At 40.4% G+C, this 22020-nt stretch overlaps 2 long non-coding RNA genes and 3 pseudogenes across 4 annotated transcripts; 2 read left to right on the top strand and 3 right to left on the bottom strand.

The window, feature by feature from the left end:
• Positions 1 to 30: 30 nt before the first annotated feature.
• Positions 31 to 5829, top strand: LOC116545804. 2 transcript variants are annotated; one of them, XR_004266454.1, is made up of 3 exons: positions 31 to 44; positions 621 to 625; positions 5433 to 5829. It is a non-coding gene; the product is annotated as an uncharacterized LOC116545804 (long non-coding RNA). The 2 variants fall into 2 exon arrangements; XR_004266453.1 differs by lacking the exon at positions 621 to 625 and adding an exon at positions 557 to 560 and having other exon boundaries at positions 33 to 44.
• LOC116545799 lies at positions 883 to 1734 on the bottom strand (annotated as a pseudogene).
• On the bottom strand, positions 1932 to 2701 carry LOC116545801 (annotated as a pseudogene). Its single transcript, XR_004266451.1, has one exon. The product of XR_004266451.1 is annotated as a centromere protein M pseudogene (transcript).
• Positions 3533 to 4540, top strand: LOC116545800 (annotated as a pseudogene).
• Positions 5830 to 9714: 3885 nt separating the features above from the next.
• LOC116545803 lies at positions 9715 to 18242 on the bottom strand. The gene is made up of 3 exons (XR_004266452.1): positions 18005 to 18242; positions 11269 to 11274; positions 9715 to 10170 (listed from the first exon to the last, which is right to left on the bottom strand). It is a non-coding gene; the product is annotated as an uncharacterized LOC116545803 (long non-coding RNA).
• Between the last annotated feature and the right edge of the window lie 3778 nt (positions 18243 to 22020).

Below are 22020 nucleotides of genomic sequence, written 5' to 3'. Positions count from 1 at the left end.
ATAATTTATTCTGTCAAGAAATAAAAAAATTGGCTTTGTGTATGGTTCAACTGTAAATCTTATGTTTACAAAATACTGTAATTTTCAGGAAATCGCTGTATCAGGAATGTGCAATGACTTATATAAATAAAAGCCATTTTTAAAACTGAAAAAAAAAAGTTTGTTTTTTGTTTTTTGTTTTTAATAGAGGTGGGGTTTCACCATGATGGCCAGGTTGGTCTCAAACTCCTGAAGTCAGGTGATCCGACCACCTCAACCTCCCAAAGTGCTTGAATTACAGGCGGAAGCCACCGCACCCGGCCAGAAGGTTAACTTGTCAATGGAGGTAGGAAAAAGTGCTTTGGATCAAATGCTCATAGATAGACCAGACACCTTTTTGGTGCTGTGGAATCAGATTTATAGGCAATTTACAACATGAAGCTCTTCAGGGGCTTGTCAGGTGTTACTGGAACTTCAAACTTTACTCAGGTGTAACAGGATAGGCAAGGCCCTTAAAGGTAAAAAGGAGATAATTTCAATAACTTAGTGCAAGCATCTGGCTTGCAAGCTCCTTGAGACAAGTTATCAGAGAAGGCCTCCGTGAATTGTGACAGGCTAGGCCCTGCATTTCCAAAGATCAGAATAAGTGGTACAGAGAACAAGCGCCTGATATAAAACAGGCATTAGCTGTGGCTGAAGTCAGGGAGAGGTGGGTCAGGTTGTGAACTGAGGGGTATCTAAACCTCTAACGTGGACAGTGTTTTCTACTTGCCATGACTCCACCAAGTTCCTAAAAAGCCTCCAAACTCAACTTCCAGGCAGCTTCCAACCTGAGGCTAAGTGGACACACCCCCTAGAGAGATTTTAACCCCATTTTAGGTCTCCAAGAAGAGTCCCATTTATTAGCAAAATTATTCTGACGAATAGTTTAACACAAAAATACCAACTAGCCCTCCAAGGATCGTTGGGAGTCTACGCTTCCCATCGCCTCAGTGTCTGGTGCATGAGGAAGGTGTCCTCTGAAGGGCGGGGCCGGAGTTGAAGCCGGAGAGGGGGCAGACCGTCCAGGGTCAGGTGTGGAGATTCATAAAATAGTGTTTCTGGGTCACACAAGATGGTCATGTCTGGCCCTAGCCCAGATGGCTCCTTTGGGGGGCAGGGCTCGAGCCTGCGGCGGCAGGAGAGCCAATTTCTCCCTGAGCGCGGCGTTCAGAACCTGTTCCTCCAGCACCTGCAGGCTCACCAGGTCTCAGATGAGCCTCTTGGAGCGCGGCACGTTCAGCCCCTCGGACACGCTCTCCTCCAGGCCGTAGCGGATCTGGAACGACTTTCTCAGCTGTTCTTCCACGGCTTTCGCGGCATCAAAGTGGCTCCCGGCTGCGGCTCTCAGCTCCAGGCCCAAGGCCAGGCTGCTCTGAAGCGCGGGCATCTCCAGCTCCTGCGGCGCCGCGGGCTGCGGCTCGGACCGCACCAGGGAAGGTGGTGCCAGGCGGAACGGACCTGCCGCCGCCGCCCGCCCCTTCCGCCGCCCACGGCTGACATGCCGCGGCTCGGGGTTGTCAAGCCGCGGACTCAGGCTCGTCAAGCCGCGGACTCAGGCTCAAGTCCAGGCCAGGCTCGGGCACTGGGGCTCGGGGTTCCGGGACTCGGGGCTCCGGGAGTGGCCCTGGGACCGCCGCGGCTTCTTCCCCGTCCACCGACTCCAACTCTGAGTCCCCACAGCCCATCATCTTTGGAGGTGCCTTGGGGATGCGGTGACTGTATCCAGTTAGGTATATATATTTATATTTATATATATAATCATATATATAACATACGGTTATTATATCCATAAAAGGATATATGACATATATATATTTTTTAAACTTTTTTTAGCCACAGACCTTTTCTTCAAAGGAAACCTTAAATGGAGATGTAACATGCCAGCTACTTAAAGACACAAGAATCTGCGAGAGTGAGCGTGGGAGAGGGAGGGGACTGGAGTCCCATCAGCTGGGCCCTTTGCTGCTTCTGCCCAGCTCTCCCTGCTAGAGCATGGGCACTGCAGGGAACCTGCCCAACCGCTGAGGGCTGAGCCGGGGCCTGTCAAGCCCTCAACATCCTCAACAGAGAATGTGTATGGAGTCAGCAAGAAGCCATGGGGAGGGGCAGCCCAGGGCCAGCTGCCCTCACATGTTCTCCAGGGAGGGGCCCTCAGAGCTTCTCAGCAAGGACAGCAGGTTCAGAGCCGAGACACCAGGCACGTGGCCGTCGCACATCTGCAGCATGCACACCAGGTGCTGTGCCATGGTGGCCCGAAAGCCTTCCACCTCCAGGTCACAGTAGAGCAGGGGGCTTTGGTAGGTGTGGACCAGCTTCACCACTGTGTGCTGGTGAATGCTGCAGTGGCTCTCCTGTCCAACGCCTGTGGCGAAGAAATACACCTTCCCCAAGAAGAAGCTGGCATCCACATGGTGCAGGGACTCCTCTGTGTTCTGGAGGCTGTATTTGATGTGAAGATTAACCACAGACACGATCAGGTCAATTCGGGGCCGATTCACACTGGAGGGCAAAGGGACGGACTTTGCCAAGTGGACCTTCAGCTCGGAGGCGCAGTCCTCCTTGAGCATCGAGTCCACCAGCTGCTGCAGAAGAGCATCCTCCGTGCCCACCAGCATAATGGTGGCTGTGTTCAGGCTGGGCAGCTTATCCAGTGGCCTCAACAGTGACATCTCAGCAGTAAAGCCGATCTTTTTTTTTTCTTTTTTTTTTTTTAATTGCATTTTAGGTTTTGGGGTACATGTGAAGAACATGCAAGATAGTTGCATAGGTACTGCACACGGTTGTGTGATTTGCTGCCTTCCTTCCCTTCACCTATATCTGGCATTTCTCCCCATGCTCTCTCTCCCCAACTCCCCACCCCTTACTGTCCCTCCCCTATTTCCCCCCAACAGACCCCAGTGTGTAGTGCTCCCCTCCCTGTGTCCATGTGTTCTCATTGTTCAACACCCGCCTATGAGTGTAGACGCCTTGGAACCCACGGGCGGCGACTGCGATCACAGGTGCCTCACAGGGCCCTGTGTCCTACCTCTGGGCGTCAAAACCCCAGCTGGGAACTGACGCTTCCGAGCTGCTTCCAACCCTGGACACCGAGGTCCCCCAGCTGGAGAGCGAAACCCTAGGGTCTTCTGAAGAGGGGGGCCACGAGCCCCCAGGGCCAGACAGCGAAGCCCCAGAGCCTGTTGCAGAGCTGAACACTGAAGTCCCAGGCCGGGCGGCGAGGTCCCCAAGCCCTCCGCAAAGGACGTGGAGACCCTCGAGCAAGAAAGCGAAGTCCTCGAGCCATCAGTCGAGCAGGACTCAGGGCGCCCGGGGTTGTCCGCAGCGGTTGGCTTTGAGAGTCCTGAGCCAGGCAGAGACGACCCTGGGCCGTCCGAAGCGCAAAGCGCTGGGATCCAGGGGCAGCGTCCCGCTACGGGCCTGAGACTTCCTCCTCCAGGTCAGGCTCGGAAGCCTCCGACTTGCGTTTCCGCCGTGCCCTGAGGCTCCCCAACGTCCCCCGGAGGAGCTGTTCATGGAGACGCCCATAGAGCGCGAAGTCCGCCGCAGCTGCGAACGCGAGGAGAGCCTGCGCGGGAGCCGGGGCCTGAGTTCTGGCCGCGCGGGCAGCGAACTCATGGAGCTGCGCGTGCGGCCAGTGCTCAACCTGCCGGGTCCTGGCCCCGCGCTCCCGCGCACCCTGGAGCGCACGCAGGCGGGCGCGCGCGCAGATGCAACGGGACATCGAGCGGGAGGCCCACCGGCAGGCGGCGCTAGCGCGCCCCGCGGCCGCGGAGCCGCGCGCCTAGTCGTCGCTGCAGCCGCTGGGCGAACGCAAGCGATTCTTCGAGGCCGCAGCTGGCAGTGGCTCTTCGGCGGGGGCGGGGGGCGGCGCGGGCCCGCAGGGGCTGCCAGAGCCCGGGGGCTGGCGCGCTCGGCCGTGCAGGGCCGGTGCCCAGTGCTGGCCCGCGCCCCGCCGCCTTTCGCTCAGTCACTGCTGGAGCACAAGGTGCGCGCGGTGCGCGAGCGCGAGCAGGAGCTGCAGCGCCAGCGGCGCCCTGTCTTTGGTACCGTAGAGTTCAAGGAGCCTACGCCGTGTCTCATCGCGAGCAGGGGCGACTGAAAGTTGGCGGTGATCTGGCCCCCTCGCAGAAAGGCCTCGGAGAACGGCCTGGAGCAGGAGGAGCGCAAACCTTGAGGTTCGAGCAGGCTGGGACCCCCCGGCCGGAAGTAACGTATGCGTCAGAGGACCAGGGCCGCGAGCATCTAGCAGAAGGCCTGGAGAAGGGTCTGCCCTCTGCATTGGGGAAGATGAAGTCGACCACCCCATCGTTGAACTTGACTTTGTGAAATTGACCAGCCCCGTCTATAAAACTGAGAGTCCCCCATTGGGAAACTGACCACCACCCACAACTCGGCCAGTGAAACTGTCTAGCCCTTCTCCGCCTAGTTGTAAACTGAACTACCCACTCCCTTGACTGTAAGAGGGCCGGGGTTACGGCCGCGGCTGCCCCACTCCCCGCACCGCCAATAAAGCCTCTTCTTTCAGAAAAAAAAAAAAAAAAAAGTATTTTTTTATTTTATATATGTAGAATAATAAAGTAATATATAAGTATTATGCACTCCCATGCTAAATACTTCTACTTAGTGGTAAACCCTTTTACCTTCTGCATAATGAATTAACTAGAAATAACTTTATATAGAGAACTTCAACAATGCCCCCCAAAACCAAGCGAGCTACCCAAGGATAGCTAAAAGAGCACACCCGTCTATGTGGCAAAATAGTGGGAAAATCTATGGGTAGTGGCGACAAACCTACCGAGCCTGGTGATAGCTGGTTGTCCAAGACAGAATCTTAGTTCAACCTTAAATTTACTTACAGAATCTTTAATCTTCCTGTAAATTTAATTGTTAGTCTAAAGAGGGACAGCTCTTTAGACCCTAGGATAACCTTTATATAGAGAGTAAAATATTCCACTACTATAGTTGGCCTAAAAGCAGCCATCAATTAAGAAAGCGTTTAAGCTGAATATTTATTTATTCTTAATTCTACTCATTCCACTGAACTCCTAAAACACATTGGACTAATCTATTACTTAATAGAAGCAATAATGTTAGTATAAGTAACATGAAATTATTCTCCCCGAATAAGCTTATGTCAGACTGAAACAACTACTGTTAGTTAACAGCCCAATGATTATACACTACAACTTAATTTACCCATTAACTAAACTGTTAACCCAACACAGGTATGCATCCAGGAAAGATTAAAAAAAAGTAAAAGGAACTGGGCAAGCTTTACCACCTTCTGTTTACCAAAAACATCACCTCTAGCATTACCAATATTAGAAGCACTGCCTGCCCAGTGACACATGTTTAACGACCACGGTACCCTGACGGTGCAAAGGTAGTATAATCACTTGTTCTCTAAATAGGGACTTGTATGAATGGCCACACGAGTGTTTAACTGTCTCTTACTTTTAATCAGTGAAATTGACCTATCCGTGAAGAGGTGGATATACCTAAATAAGATGAGAAGACCCTATGGATCTTCAATTAAATAATACAAACTTACACCTTAAAAACCTACAGGCACTAATCTAATGTTAATGTATTATAAATTTTGGTTGAGGTGGCCTTAGAGTACAGCATAACCCCCGAAAGACACATACCAAGACCTCATTAGTCTAAGTAAATCTATACCTATTGACCCAATTACTTGATGCACGGACTAAGTTACCCTAGGGATAACAGCGCAATCCTATTTTAGAGTCCATATTGACAATAGGGTTTACGACCTCGATGTTGGATCAAGACATCCTAATGGTGCAGCCATTAAGGGTTCGTTTGTTCAATGATTAAAGTCTTACATGATCTGAGTTCAGACCGGAGAAATCCAGGTCCGTTTCTATATGTTAAATATTCCTCCCAGTATGAAAGAACAAGAGAAATAGGGCCCACTTCACAAAGTGCCCTCATAAATCAGATGACTATTATCTCAATCTTATAAACTACTATTCTTACCCAAGAACAGGGCTCGTTAAGATGGCAGAGCCCAGTAATTGCATAAAACTTAAAACTTTATGATCAGAGGTTCAACTCCTCTTCTTAACAACATGTTTATAGTTAATTTACTCCTACTAGTTATCCCTGCCCTAATTGCTATAGCATTCTTAACACTCATAGAACAAAAAATCCTGGGCCATATGCAATTCCGCAAAGGCCCCAACATTGTGGGTCCCTATGGAACACTCCAACCAATTGCTGATCCAATAAAACTTTTTACAAAAGAACCGCTACTGCCCACCACATCCACCACAACCCTATACGTAACTGCCCCAACGCTACCCCTCTCTATCACCCTCCTCCTATGAACCCCCCCTCCCCATACCATTCCCCCTAATCAACTTCAACCTAGGCCTCCTATTTGTACTAGCAACATCAAGTCTAGCTGTTTATTCAATCTTATGATCTGGATGAGCATCCAACTCAAACTACACATTAATCGGTGCACTACGAGCTGTAGCTCAGACAATCTCATATGAAGTCACCCTAGCCATTATCCTACTATCAACCCTACTAATAAGTGGTTCATTTAACTTATATTCATTCATTATAACACAAGAACACTCTTGACTTCCTCTACCATCATGGCCCCTAGCTATAATATGATTTATTTCCACATTAGCAGAAACTAACCAAGCTCCCTTCGACCTAACAGAAGGTGAATCAGAACTAGTTTCAGGTTTTAATATTGAATATGCTGTAGGCTCATTCGCTCTATTCTTCATAGCAGAGTATATAAACATCATTATAATAAATTCCCTAACTACTATTATCTTCATAGAAGCACCGTACAATATAGCTACACCAGAACTTTATACAATTAATTTTATAACCAAAACTCTTCTATTAACTACCCTATTTCTATGAATCCGAACTGCATATCCCCAATTTCCCTATGATCAACTAATACACATCCTATGAAAAAAATTTTTTACCACTCACACTAGCACTATGTATATGATATATTTCAATGCCCATTCTAATATCTGGTATTCCACCCCAAACATAAGAAAGATGTCTGACAAAATAATTACTTTGATAGCGTAAATCGTAGAGGTTTAAATCCTCTTATTTCTAGAATTATAGGAATTGAACCCATACCTGAGAACTCAAAACTCTCCGTGATACCTATTACGCCATATTCTAAGTAGTAAGGTCAGCTAAATAAGCTATCGGGCCCATACCCCGAAATGTTGGTTCAACCCTTCCCGCACTAACATTAATCCTCTAGCCCACCTCATTATTTCCCTTACTATTCTAATAGGGACCATAATTACAATTTTAAGCTCACACTGATTCCTAATTCTGAATAGGCTTAGAATTAAATATATTAGCCATCGTACCAATACTAGCTAAAAACACAAACCCTCGCTCCACAGAAGCATCCACTAAATATTTCTTAATACAAGCAACCGCATCTGTAATCCTCTTAGTAGCCATTATCCTCAACAATCTAATTTCCGGACAATGAACAATTAACCTATCCCTTAATCAAATTCTATCTACAATAATATTAATTGCCCTAGCAATAAAATAGGAATAGCCCCCCTTCACCCCAAGGCATCCCCCTAGCTCCCACCATACTCATTCTCACGACAAAAACTAGCCTCTGTATCAATTATTCTTCAAATTTTCCCATCAGTCAATTAAATGTTATTTTCACAGTCTCAATTTTATCAATTATAATTGGCAGCTGAGGAGGACTTAACCAAACACAACTATGCAAAATCCTAGCTTACTCCTCAATCACCCACATGGGATGAATAACAGCAGTACTATTCTACCACCCAAATATCACCATTCTAAGCCTATTCATCTATATCTTCTTAACAATCTCTATATTCACAATTTTTTATCTAAATTCAAACATAACAACTCTATCACTATCACACACCTGAAATAAACTCACATGAACAATGCCTATAATTCCAATAATAATATATCTTTAGGAGGCCTACCCCCACTAACAGGCTTTTCCCCTAAATGAGCTATTATACAAGAACTTATAAAAAATGACAATCTCATTTTTCCTCTTACTATAGCTATATTAACACTAATAAACCTATATTTTTATATACACCTAACATACTCCATTTCAATAACGATATTTCCCACATCCAAGAATACAAAAATTAATTGACAACTGAAACATATAAAGCCAGCACCTCTTCTACTCACACTTATGATTTCTTCCACCTACCTGTAACACCATTAATACTAATAATCTAGAAATTTAGGTTAATAAGATCAAGAGCCCTTAGTAAGTAAATTTTACTTAATTTCTGCACCACTCTAAGGACTGCAAACTTTATTTTGCATCAACTGAACGCAAATCAATTACTTAAATTAAGCTAAGCCCTCCCTAGATTGATGGGACTTTAACCCACAAAAATTTAGTTAACAGCTAAATAACCTAATCAACTGGCTTGAATCTACTTCTCCCTCTGTAAGGGGGAAAAAAGGTGGGAGAAGCCCCTGCAGCGTTGAAGCTGCTTCTTTGAATTTGTAATTCAATATGATAAATCACCTCAGAGCTGGTAAAAAGAGGGCTATTCCTCTGTCTTTAGATTTACAGTCTAATGCTTCCTCAGCCATTTTACCTTTTCCTACCTATGTTCATAAATCGCTATTTTCAACCAACCATAAAGATATCAGAGCACTATATTTACTATTTGGCGCATGAGCCGGGGCAGTAGGGACAGCCCTAAGCCTCCTAATTCTAGCAGAATTAGGCCAACTAGGAAGCCTTATAGAAGATGACCATGTTTATAATGTTATTGTTACCTCTCATGCATTCATTATAATTTTCTTTACAGTAATACCGATTGTAATTGGGGGTTTTGGAAATTGACTTATTCCTCTAATAATTGGTGCTCCCGATATGGCGTTCCCTCCAATAAATAATATAAGCTTCTGACTTCTACCTCCATCACTTCTTCTTCTACTCACATCCTCAACTCTAGAAGCCGGCGCCGGAACTGGCTGAACAGTCTACCCGCCCTTAGTAGGGAATGTGTCACACCCAGGAGCCTCTGTAGACTTAACTATCTTTTCACTTCACCTAGCAGGTATTTCTTCTATTCTAGGGGCTATTAATTTTATTACAACAATTATTAACATAAAACCACCAGCCATAACACAGTATCAAACACCTCTTTTCGTCTGATCTGTCCTTATTATAGCAGTTCTTCTACTCCTTTCCCTCCCAGTCCTAGCTGCTGGAATTACTATACTATTAACCGATTGCAATCTTAATACCACTTTCTTTGACCCTGCTGGTGGCGGTGATCCCATTCTGTATCAACATCTATTTTGATTTTTTGGGCACCCTGAAATATATATTCTTATTCTACCAGGCTTCAGAATAATCTCACATATTGTAACATATTACTCTAACAAAAAAGAACCATTTGGATATATGGGTATAGTCTGAGCTATGATATCTATTGGTTTCCTGGGCTTTATCATACGAGCCCACCATATATTCACAGTAGGGATAGATGTGGACACACGCACATACTTCACATCAGCTACTATAATTATCGCTATCCCCACTGGGGTAAGTCTTTAGCTGACTAGCCACACTACATGGCGGTAACATTAAATGGTCTCCCGAAATACTTTCAGCTCTGGGTTTTATCTTTCTTTTCACCGTAGGCGGGTTAACAGGAATTGTACTAGCTAACTCATCATTAGGTATTGTCCTGCATGACACATACTATGTAGTAGCCCACTTCCATTACGTTTTATCTATGGGAGCAGTATTTGCCATTATAGGGGGATTTATTCACTGATTTCCATTATTCTCAGGTTATATGCTTGACCAGACCTATGCTAAAATTCATTTTACCATTATATTTGTAGGTGTAAATTTAACTTTCTTTCCACAGCACTTTCTCGGCCTATCCGGAATGCCCTGACGATATTCAGACTATCCCGATGCATATACTACATAAAATATCATCTCATCTGTAGGCTCATTCATTTCACTAACAGCAGTTATTCTAATAATTTTTATAATCTGAGAAGCCTTCTCCTCAAAACGTAAAGTTTCAACCATTGAGCAACTATCTACCAACCTAGAATGACTCTATGGCTGCCCTCCTCCTTATCACACATTTGAAGAGTCTACTTATGTAAAAGCTCTGAGCGGAAAAGGAAGAATCTGAACCCCCCAAAATTGGTTTCAAGCCAATCCCATAGACCCTATGACTTTTTCTGATAAGATATTAGTAAAATAATTACATAACTTTGTCAAAGTTAAATTATAGACCAAAAATCTATATATCTTAATGGCAACACCAGCTCAGTTAGGCTTACAAAATGCTACATCCCCTATAATAGAAGAACTTGGTGCCTTTCACGATCACGCCTTATAATTATTTTCCTAATTAGCTCACTAGTACTATATGTTATTTCCTAATACTTACTACAAAATTAACTCACACTAGCACCATAAATGCTCAAGAAATCGAAATAATCTGAGCCATCCTGCTCGCCATTATTCTTATTATAATTGCTCTTCCATCTCTACGTATTCTATATGTAACAGACTAATTTAATAAACCTTACTTAACCCTTTAAACAGTTGGTCACCAATGATACTGAAGCTACAAGTATTCAGACTACAAAGACCTAGCCTTTGACTCCTATATTGTACCAACTTATTTCCTTGAACCTGGTGAATTCTGACTTCTTGAAGTCGAACAACCTTACCAATAGAAGCAGATATTCATATGCTAATTTCAACACAAGACATCTCACACTCATGAGCCGTTCCATCACTGGGCGTTAAAACATATGCAATCCCAGGACGCTTAAATCAAGCTATACTGGCCTTCATATGACCAGGACTGTTTTGTGGACAATGCTAAGAAATTTGCAGATCAAACCACAGCTTTATACCTATTGTCCTAGAATTCATTTATTGACAAGATTTCGAAGTATGAGCCTCATACTTATATATCGTATCACTGTAAAGCTACCTAGCATTAACCTTTCAAGTTAAAGATTGAGAGAACCCCTCTCTCTACAGTGAATGCCTCAACTAGATATTTCACCATGACCAATGGTGATCCTGTCAATAGTTGTAACCCTCTTTTATATTATTCAACTAAAAATACTGAATTTTATTTTCCATATCATCCCATCATCAAAATTAACTAAAACACAAAAACATAGAACAACTTGAGAACTAAAATGAACCAAAATCTATTTACCTCTTTCAGTATTCCCATAATCTTAGGAGTCCCCCTAGTAATATTAATTATTTTATTTCCTACTACACTGATTATACCTCTAACAACCTAATCAACAACCAACTTTCCTCTCTTCAACAATGATTAATTCAACTTATACTAAAACAAATAATAGCAGTCCACATCATTAAAGGATGAACTTGATCTCTTATACTTCTAGCCCTAATTACTTTCATCGCTCTAAATAATCTTCTTGGGCTTACATCCTATGCATTTACACCAACCACTCAACTATCAATAAATTTAGGTATAGCAATTCCTCAATGAGCAGTAACTGTGCTCATAGGACTTCGATTTAAAACAAAAGCATCCCTTGCCCATTTCTTACCCCAAGGAATACCCATCCCACTTATTCCTATATTATCATTGAAACAATTAGCCTTTTTATTCAACCAGTAGCACTAACCATACGATTAATAGCCAACATCACAGCAGGTCACCTAATACACCTACTCGGAGATACTACATTAACCCTTCTGTCTATTTCTCTCTCCACTTCCACAATTACCATCATCATTATTATTCTACTGATCACCCTAGAATTAGGCATAGCCTTAATCCAAGCCTATGCTTTTACACTTCTAGTAAGCTTCTATCTACACGATAACTCATAATGACACACCAAACGCACGCTTATCACATAGTTAATCCAAGTCCCTGACCACTAACAGGAGCTCTATCAACCTTTCTATTAACCTCTGGCCTAATTATATGATTTCATTTCTACTATATTCTCCTCTTTACCGCAGGACTATTAGCTAGCGCAATAACAATATTTCAGTGATGATGTGATGTAGTCCTAGAAAGCACATATCAAGGCCACCACACCATACCTGTTCGAAAAGGTCTCTGATATGGAATAATCCTATTTATTATTTCAGAAATCTTCTTTTTTGCTGGTTTCTTCTGAGCATTTTATCATTTTAGTGTAGCCCCAACCCCACAAACAGGAGGACATTGACCCCCCACAGGTATTCTTCCCCTTAACCCAATGGAAGTGCCACTTTAAAATACAGCTGTCCTACTCACATCAGGAGTCACAATTACTTGAGCATATCACAGCCTAATAGAAGCTGATCAAGGAGAATCAGCTCAAGCACTATCCATAACTATCGCACTAGGAGTCTACTTTACCTAACTACAAATATCAGAATATTCTGAAACTTCCTTTACTACTTCTGACAGAATTTACGGCTTTACATTCTTTATAGCTACAGGTTTCCATGGAACCACTCTCCTTGGTACATGCTATATTCACCAACAATTATACCACTTCACATCCAACCACCACTTCGGCTTTGAAGCTGCCGCATGATACTGACATTTTGTAGATGTAGTATGACTATTGCTCTACACGTCTATCTACTGATGAGGATCTTATTCTCTTAGTATAAACAGTACCATTGACTTCCAATCAATAGGCCTGGATAGACTCAAGATAGAGTAATTAATCTAGCACTAACCCTAGGAACTAGTATTCTACTAGCTTTGCTACTAATTATCATTACATTTTAATAGTATACTTTTAATAGTATACTTTAAATATACTATTAAATACTTATGCAGAGAAATATAACCCCTATGAATGTGGATTTGATCCTATAGCCTCTGCCCGCCTGCCCTTTTCTATAAAATTTTTCTTAGTTGCTATTACATTTCTTCTATTTGACCTAGAAATTGCCCTACTAGAAATTACCTAGAAATGACCTAGAAATTACCTCTACCATGAGCAACTCAAACAAAAATGCTAACAATCAACATAATTCTCGTTCTACTTATTATTCTAGCATTAGGGTTAGCCTATGAATGAACTCAAAAAGGATTAGATTGCGTTAAGTTGGTATATATTTTAATCAAAACAAATGATTTTGACTTATTAGAGTATGATAAATCATATTTACCAAAGTGTCTTTCATCTACATCAATACCGCACTAGCATATTCCATATCTTTACTAGGATTACTAATCTACTGATCTCACCTAATATCATCTCTACTATGTTTGGAAGGCATAATATTATCACCATTCATTATAGTGACACTCATAACCTTAAATATACACTTAATATTAATATATATATATAAAATACCTATTACCCTTCTAGTATTTGCCTCATGCGAAGCTGCAGTAGGTCTAGCTTTATTAATCCTAATTTCTAACCTATATGGCCTAGATTATATGCAAAACTTAAATCTACTTCAATGTTAAAAACTATTTTACCAACAATTATGATACTTCCAATAATATGACTTTCAAAAAATCATATAATATGAATTAATATAATAGCCTGCAGCCTATTAATTAGTGCTTTTACCCTCATGCTACTATATCTACCAAATAATTCATGTAATTTATCACTAATTTTCTTCTCAGACCCATTAACATCACCTCTCCTAATCCTAACAGCCTGACTACTACCACTAATAATTTTAGCAACACAACAACACCTCTATAACAACCCCCTCCCGTGAAAAAAACTATACATCTCAATACTAATTTTTTTACAAATCTACCTAATCATAACATTTACAGCCACAGAACAATCCCATTTTATATCCTATTTGAAACTACCCTAATCCCTACCTTAGTTATCATTACCCGCTGAGGGTATCAACCAGAGCGCCTCAATGCTGGCTCATACTTCTTATTCTATACACTAGCAGGATCTCTTCCACTACTAATTATGCTCCTCTATCACTTAAATAGCTTAGGATCTTTAAATATACTGGCAATAATAATTAATACCAAAGAACTAATTTCCTGAACTAATAATGTTATATGACTGGGGTGCATCATAGCCTTTATAGTCAAAATACCCTTACATGGACTTCACCTATGACTCCCCAAAGCCCATGTTGAAGCCCCAATTGCTGGCTCAATAGTACTTACAGCAGTCCTGCTAAAGCTAGGTGGTTACGGCATGATACGACTTACCCCTATTCTTAACCCTTTAACAGAAAAAAATAAGCTATCCTTTCCTTATTTTATCCCTATGAGGCATAGTTATAACAAGTTCTATCTGCTTACGACAAGCTGACCTAAAATCACTCATCGCCTGCTCTTCTGTTAGTCACATAGCACTAGTTATCCTAGCTACCCTCATTCAAACCCCCTGAAGCTTTACTGGTGCAATAATCCTAATAATTGCTCATGGACTAACCTCATCTTTATTATTTTGCCTAGCAAATTCAAACTACGAACGAATTCACAGCTGAACTATAATATTCACCCGGGGCCTCCAATCACTGTTTCCACTTCTAGCCCTCTGGTGACTCCTAGCAAATCTTGCCAATCTCGCCCTACCTCCAACTATCAACCTAGCAGGAGAACTATTTACAATATTAGCTTCCTTCTCCTGATCCAACTTTGCGATTATATTCACGGGGTTTAATATACTAATCACAGCCCTATGCTCACTACATATATTTACTTCAACCCAGCAAGGGCCATTAACATATAGTACTAGCAATGTAAGACCCCTATTCACAAGAGAAAATACACTAACACTAATACATATGGCACCAATCCTTCTCCTCCCCCTAGATCCTAAGGTGATCATAGGATTAACGCCCTGTAACTATAGTTTAACCAAAACATTAGATTGTGAATCTAATAATAGAAGTCCACAGCTTCTTAACTACCGAGAAAGTACGCAAGAACTGCTAACTCATGCCCCCAAGCCTAGTAGCTTGGCTTTCTCAACTTTTAAAGGATAGTAGCTATCCATTGGTCTTAGGAACCAAAAACATTAGTGCAACTCCAAATAAAAGTAAAAATACACTCCTCCATCACTCTAATAATACTAATCCCCCTACTAGCACCCATTATAATTACTTTAATTAAAACCCACAAAAACTTTTTATATCCACATTATGTAAAACTAGCTATTACCTATGCCTTTACCATTAGCATCCTATCCATAATAATATTTATTTTTATGGGCCAAGAATCAACAATTTCAAACTGGCATTGAATAACAATTCAAACTATCAAATTATTGCTAAGCTTTAAGCTAGATTTCTTTTCCATAATATTTACCCCCGTAGCATTATTCATCACCTGGTCAATTGTGGAATTCTCAATATGATATATAAGCTCAGACCCAAACATTAATCAATTCCTCAAGTATTTACTTATTTTTCTTGTCACAATACTAATTTTAATCACCGCTAATAATCTGTTTCAACTTTTTATTGGATGGGAAGGAATAGGCATTATATCTTTTCTACTAATTAGCTGATGACACAGCCAAACAGATGCCAACACAGCAGCCCTGCAAGCAATCCTATATAATCTCATTGGAGATACTGGCTTTATTCTGGCAATGGCATGGTTCTTTTTATATACTAGCTCATGAGATTTTCAACAAATATTTATTCTTAATTCTACCCCAAACTCCTTTCCTCTAATAAGCCTCCTCCTAGCAGCAACAGGAAAATCAGCCCAATTTGGTCTCCACCCATGACTACCCTCCGCCATAGAAGGACCCACTCCAGTTTCAGCATTACTCCACTCCAGCACAATAGTTGTTGCAGGCATTTTCCTAATTATCTGCTTTCACCCCCTAATAGAAAATAATCTACTTATTCAAACACTCATCGCTAGGGGCCATTACCACCCTATTTACAGCAATCTGTGCTCTAACACAAAATGATATAAAAAAGATCGTAGCCTTTTCAACCTCAAGCCAACTAGGCCTCATAATAGTAACAGTTGGCATTAATCAACCACATCTAGCCTTCCTTCACATCTGCACCCACACCTTTTTCAAAGCTATGCTATTTCTATCTGCAGGATCTATCATCCACAGCCTAAATAATGAGCAAGATATTCGAAAAATAGGAGGCCTATTCAAAATTTTACCCTTCACCCCTTCCTCCCTCGTTATTGGCAGCCTTGCACTCATAGAACAACCTTCCTTACAGGCTTCTACTCAAAAGATCTAATCATCGAGACAGCCAACATGTTTTATACCAATGCCTGAGCCCTTACAACTACTCCCGTAGCCACCTCCCTTACAGCTATATACAGTATCCACATTATCTTCTTTACTCTAAGGGGACACCCTCGCTTTACAACTCTTATCTCAATTAATGAAAATAACCCCTTATTAATAAATCCCATCAATCGCCTTGCTGTGGGTAGTATTTTCCCTGGGTTTCTTATTTCTAATTGCATTCCTCCTGTCTCACACACCCAAGTCACTATACCACATTACCTAAAACTGACAGCTTTGGGCGTAACTATTTTAGGGCTCCTCCTAGCAATAGAACTTAGTCTTATAACTAACAATATAAAATTAAGCACCCCAGTAAAAACTTACTACTTCTCTAACATACTAGGCTTTTACTCAATCACTACTCATCGCTCTAACTCCCACTCAGGCTTAACCCCAAGTCAGAACTTTACTTGGTTCTGACTTGCGGTTAAGCTTGTATATAATATTATATACATATAATATTATATACGAGTATATAAAAAATATATATACTATATATATAATATGTATTTAATAATATTATACTTTTTCTTTTTTTTTTTTAGAGATGGGGTTTCAATATGTTGGTCAGGCTGGTCTTGAACTCCTGACCTCAGGTGATCCACCTGCCTCGGCCTCCCAAAATGCTGGGAATATAGGCTTGAGCCACCACTCCTGGCCTTTTTTTTTTTTTTTTCAAAGTGTAGTACACATTTATATTCATTTGTCATTTTCTTTAATAGCAGATTACAGAGAAAGAAACCTCTGGTTTCATGTTCTCCCTGGAAATATTAGCATTGATACCCATTTTATCCTCCAACTTATAGGGGAAGGGGAAGTGAAAGTGAGGAAGAGCCAGAACCTTCAGGTGAGGGCAACTTTGGGTCAGACTGCCAGGCTACAGGGTTAAGGGAAGCTGGCCCCAGAATAGTCCTGTGGCGATTCTGTTTTACTTCCTGCATTCCTGCGAACTTTGGCAGACGATCCAGGACACAATGCCTTACTGTTCGGCACACATACCCGCTGCTCTGGTAGGCTTGACAAGGGTTTGCTTTAAATGAAGGCTCTGCTTCAAACTTAGTGTTTGCTGATTTGGGGCCCTCCATCCATATAGTTGTACAGAGTTCAACATTATATCCATAAAAGGTTATTATAATAACCACTAAGGTATTATTCAGTTAATGGTTATGGGACATGATAAAATAACGAGCTAGTATTCACACCCAATTAAATCCATAGACCACCACTCCTACAACCATACGAATTCCTATCTAACCCTAGACACAATTCTTATTTTCTGAGGCAGATACCACGAAGAGAAATCCCACTATTGACGTTATTTAATTTACAAGTTCCACAAACTGAGAAAACACACACGCCCTACAATCACCCGCACACACCAATAAATAGTACTGCCTGTGTTTACTCCCACACACTTCAAATTATGCCCTTCAGAAAACATGCTTATACTAATATAGTAGTAAATTAAATTCCAAGCCTACATGGGCGTATCGCTATATATTTATTTAAATTCTAATCAAGTTAATGTAGCTTAATATTTAAAGCAAGACACTGAAAATGTCTAGACGGGTAGTATTACCCCATAAACATATAGGTTTGGTCCTAGCCTTTCTATTAGCTCTCAGTGAGATTACACATGCAAGCATCCACAGCCCTGTGAAAATGTCCTCTAGAATATCAGAACATGAGGAGCGAGTATCAAGCACGCACACATGCAGCTCAAAACACTTTGCTTAGCCACGCCCCCACAGGAAACAGCAGTGACAAACTTTTAGCAATGAACGAAAGTTTAACTAGGCTACACTGACCATTAGAGTTGGTCAATTTCGTGCCAGCCACCGCGGCCATGCGATTGACTCAAGTTAATAGGGCCCGGCGTAAAGAGCGTTTAAGATTTTATTCCCAATAAAGCTAAACTACAACTAAGTTGTAAAAAACCCCAGTTATGGTAAAATATTCTACGAAAGTGGCTTTAGTACCCTGAATACACTATAGCTAAGGTACAAACTGGGACTAGATACCCAACTATGCTTAACCCTAAACCTCAGTAACTTAATTAACAAAATTATTCGCCAGAACACTACAAGCAATAGCTTGAAACTCAAAGGACCTGGCTGCAAAAGATATTTCATTTTTTATGGCTGAGTAGTATTTCATGTATGCCTCATTTTCTTTATACATTCATTGGTTGATGTGCACTTAGGCTGATTCCATGTCATTGTCATTGTAATTGTCAATAGTGCTGAGATAAACATAAACATGCAGGTGTCTTTTTGGTAGTGACTTACTTTCCTTTGAGTAGATACCCAGTTATTAGATGGCTGGATTGAATTGGAGATCTACTGCTAGTTCTTTGAGAAATCTCCATACTGTTTTACATAGAAGAATCTCCACACTGTTTTTCATAGAGGTTGTACTAATTTACATTCCTACCCACATCCATGTCAGTACCTATTGTTTTTTGAGTTTTTAATAATGGCCGTTCTGTCTCAGATAAGGTGGTATGTCGTGGTTTTAATTTTAACCTCTCTGATTATTAGTGATGTTGAGCATTTTTAATTTTTTTTTTTTTTTGCCAATCGTGTATCTTTGAGAAACATCTATTCATGTCATTTTCCCACCTTTTCATAAGATTATTTGTTTTTTACTTGCTGATTTTAGTTCCTTGTAGATTCTGGAGACTAGTCCTATATTGGATGCATAATTTGCAAATATCTTCTCCCATTCTGTAGGTTATCTGTTTAATGATTATTTCTTTTGCTGTGCAGAAGCTTTTTAGTTTAATTGGATTCCATTTATTTATTTTTGTTTTTGTTGCATTTGATTTTGGGGTTTTAGTCATAATTCTTTGGCTAGACCAATGTCCTAAAGGGTTCTTCCTAAGTTTTCTTTTAGAATTTTATAGTTTCAGATCTTAGAGTTATTTCTTGAATTCATCCTGAATTAATTTATATATATGGTGAGAAATAGGGATCCAGTTTCATTCTTCTACATATGGTTTGGCAATTACTCCAGCACCATTTGTTGTAGAGGCAGTCATTTCCCCAATTTATTTATTTATTTATTTATTTTTTGCTTTGTCAAAGTTCAGTTGGTTGTTAAGTATTTGGCTTTACTTCTGAGTTCTTTATTCTGTTTTATTTGTCTATGTATCTTTTACACCAGTATAATGCTGTTTTCGTTACCATAGCCTTGCAATATAGTTGAAGTTGGGTAACGTGATGCCTCCAGATTTATTCTTTTTCTTAGGATTTCTTTGGCTATGTGGGCTCTTTCTTGGTTATGAATTTTAGAATAGCTTTAATTATGTGAAAAATGATATTGATATTTTGCTATGAATCTGTAGATTGCTTTGGGCAATGTCGTCATTTCACAATATTGATTCTTCCAATCCAAGGCATGGGACATGTATCCATTTGTTTGTGTCATCTGTGATTTCTTTCAGCAGTGTTTTTTTGGTTCTCCTTGTAGAGCTATTTCACCTCCTTCATTAAGTATATTCCAATTTTTTTGTTTGTTTTGTTTTGTAGCTATTGTAAAAGAGATCGAGTTTTTGGTTTGATTCCCAGCTTGGTCAGTGTTAGTGTATAGTAGTGCTACTGATTTGCGAATATTGATTTTATAACCTGAGACTTTACTGAATTTATTGATCAGATCTAGAAATCTTTTGGAAGAGTCTTCAGGGCTTTCTAGGGGTAAGATTATATCATTGACAAACAGAGACAGTGTGACTTCCTCTTTTCCAACTTGGATGCCTTTGATTCTTTCTCTTGCCTGATTGCCTTGACTAGGACTTCCAATACTAGAACAAAAGTGGTGAAAGTGACCACCCTTGTCTTGTTTCAGTTCTTAGGTGGAGTAACTTCAACTATCCCCTGTTCAGTATGATGTTGGCTATGGGTTTGTCATATGTGGCTTTTATTATTTTGAGGTATGCTTGTTTGATACATAGTTTGTTGAGGGTTTTTATCCTAAAGGGATGCTAGATTTTATTGATAGCTTTTCTCTGTGTCTATTGAGATAATAATATGGTTCTTGTTTTTAATTATGCTTATGTCATAAATCACATTTATAGACCTGCATGTGTTTGACCATTTCTGCATCACTTGAATGAAACTCCACTTGATCATGGTGAATTATTTTTTGATGTGCTGTTGGATTCTATTTTTTAGTATTTTGTTGAGTGTTTTCATTTGAAAACATATCATGAGGGATATAGCCTGTAGTTTTCTCTTTTTGTTATGTCCTCTCTTGGCTTTGGTGTCAGAGTGATACTGGCCTCATAGTATGTGCTAGGGACATACTATGTCCTTACTGTGTCTCTCCTCCTTAATCTTTTGGAATAGTTTCAATGGAATTAGTACCAAGTTTTCTTTCAATGTCTGGTAGAATTCAGCTGCAAATCCATCTGGCTCTGGACTTTTTTTTTTTTTTGGAGTTTTTAAATTACTGATTCAATATCACTGATTGTTGTTCATCTGTTCAGCATTTCTATTTTTTTTCTGACTTAAGCCAGGGTGGAATTGTATGTTTCCAGGAATGTATTCATTTCCTCTAGGTTTTCTAGTTTGTGTGTATTGAAGCGTTCATAGTAGTCTTGAATAGTCATTGTATTTTGGTGATGTTCTTTCTACATACATATGGTCATTTGTATTTCAGTTGTAATGTCTCCATTTTTATTTCGAATTAAGCTTATTTGAATCTTCTCTCTTCTTTTCTTGGTTAATCTAGCTAGAGGGCTATCAGTTTTGTTTATCTTTTCAAGAAACCAGGTTTTGTCTCATTGATCTTTTGTGTTATATTTCTGGTTTCAATTTCATTGAGTCCTGCTCTGATCTTTGTTATTTCTTTTCTTTTTCTAGCTTTGAGTTGGGTTGGTTCTTATTTCTTTAGTTTCTTGAGGTGTGATGTTAGGTTGTCCATTTCTGATCTTTCAAACTTTTTAATGTTGGCACTTAGTGTTATAAGCTTTTCTGTTAGCACTACTTTTGCTGTATCCTAGAGGTTTTGATAATTTTTGTCACTGTTATTTGTTTCAAAGGATTTATAAATTTCCATTTTGATATCACTAAATTAGTGAGAAGCAGGTGGTTTAAGCTTCATGTATTTGTATAGTTTGGAAGGTTCTTTGGGATTGATTTCTAGTTTTATTCCATTATGGTCTGAAAATATACTTGATAGAATTTTGATTTTTTTAATTTTATCGAGCCATGTTTTGTGGCTATCATATGGTATACCTTGGAGAATGTTCCACGTGCTAATAAGAAGAATGTATATTCTTCAGTTCTTGGGTAGAATGTTCTACAAATACCTGTCAGGTCTATTTGTTCTAGAGTGTAGTTTAGGTCAAGTGTTTTTTTGTTGACTTTCTGCTTGATCATCTTCCTAGCGCTGTCAGTAGAGTGTTGAAGTCCCCCGCTACTATTGTTATTGTTATTATTGATCTCTTTTCTTATATCTAATAGTAATTGCTTTACGAATCTGAGAGCTTTGGAGATAGGTGCATATATATTTAGGATCATTTCATCTTCTTGTTGAATTGAACCTTTTATATAATGATCTTTGTCTTTTTTTTTTTTACTGTTGTTGCTTAAAGTCTGTTTTATGTCATATAAGAACAGCTACTTCTGTTTGTTTTTTTGTTTCCATTTGCTTGAAATATCTTTTTCTACCCCTTTACCTTGAGTCTATAAGAATCTT

Source organism: Sapajus apella, unplaced genomic scaffold, assembly GCF_009761245.1.
Source record: "Sapajus apella isolate SASKATOON/1434 unplaced genomic scaffold, GSC_monkey_1.0 scaffold377, whole genome shotgun sequence".
NCBI lineage: Eukaryota > Metazoa > Chordata > Mammalia > Primates > Cebidae > Sapajus > Sapajus apella.
Note: the sequence above shows the minus strand (reverse complement) of the source record. Positions and strands in the feature narration are given on the sequence as shown.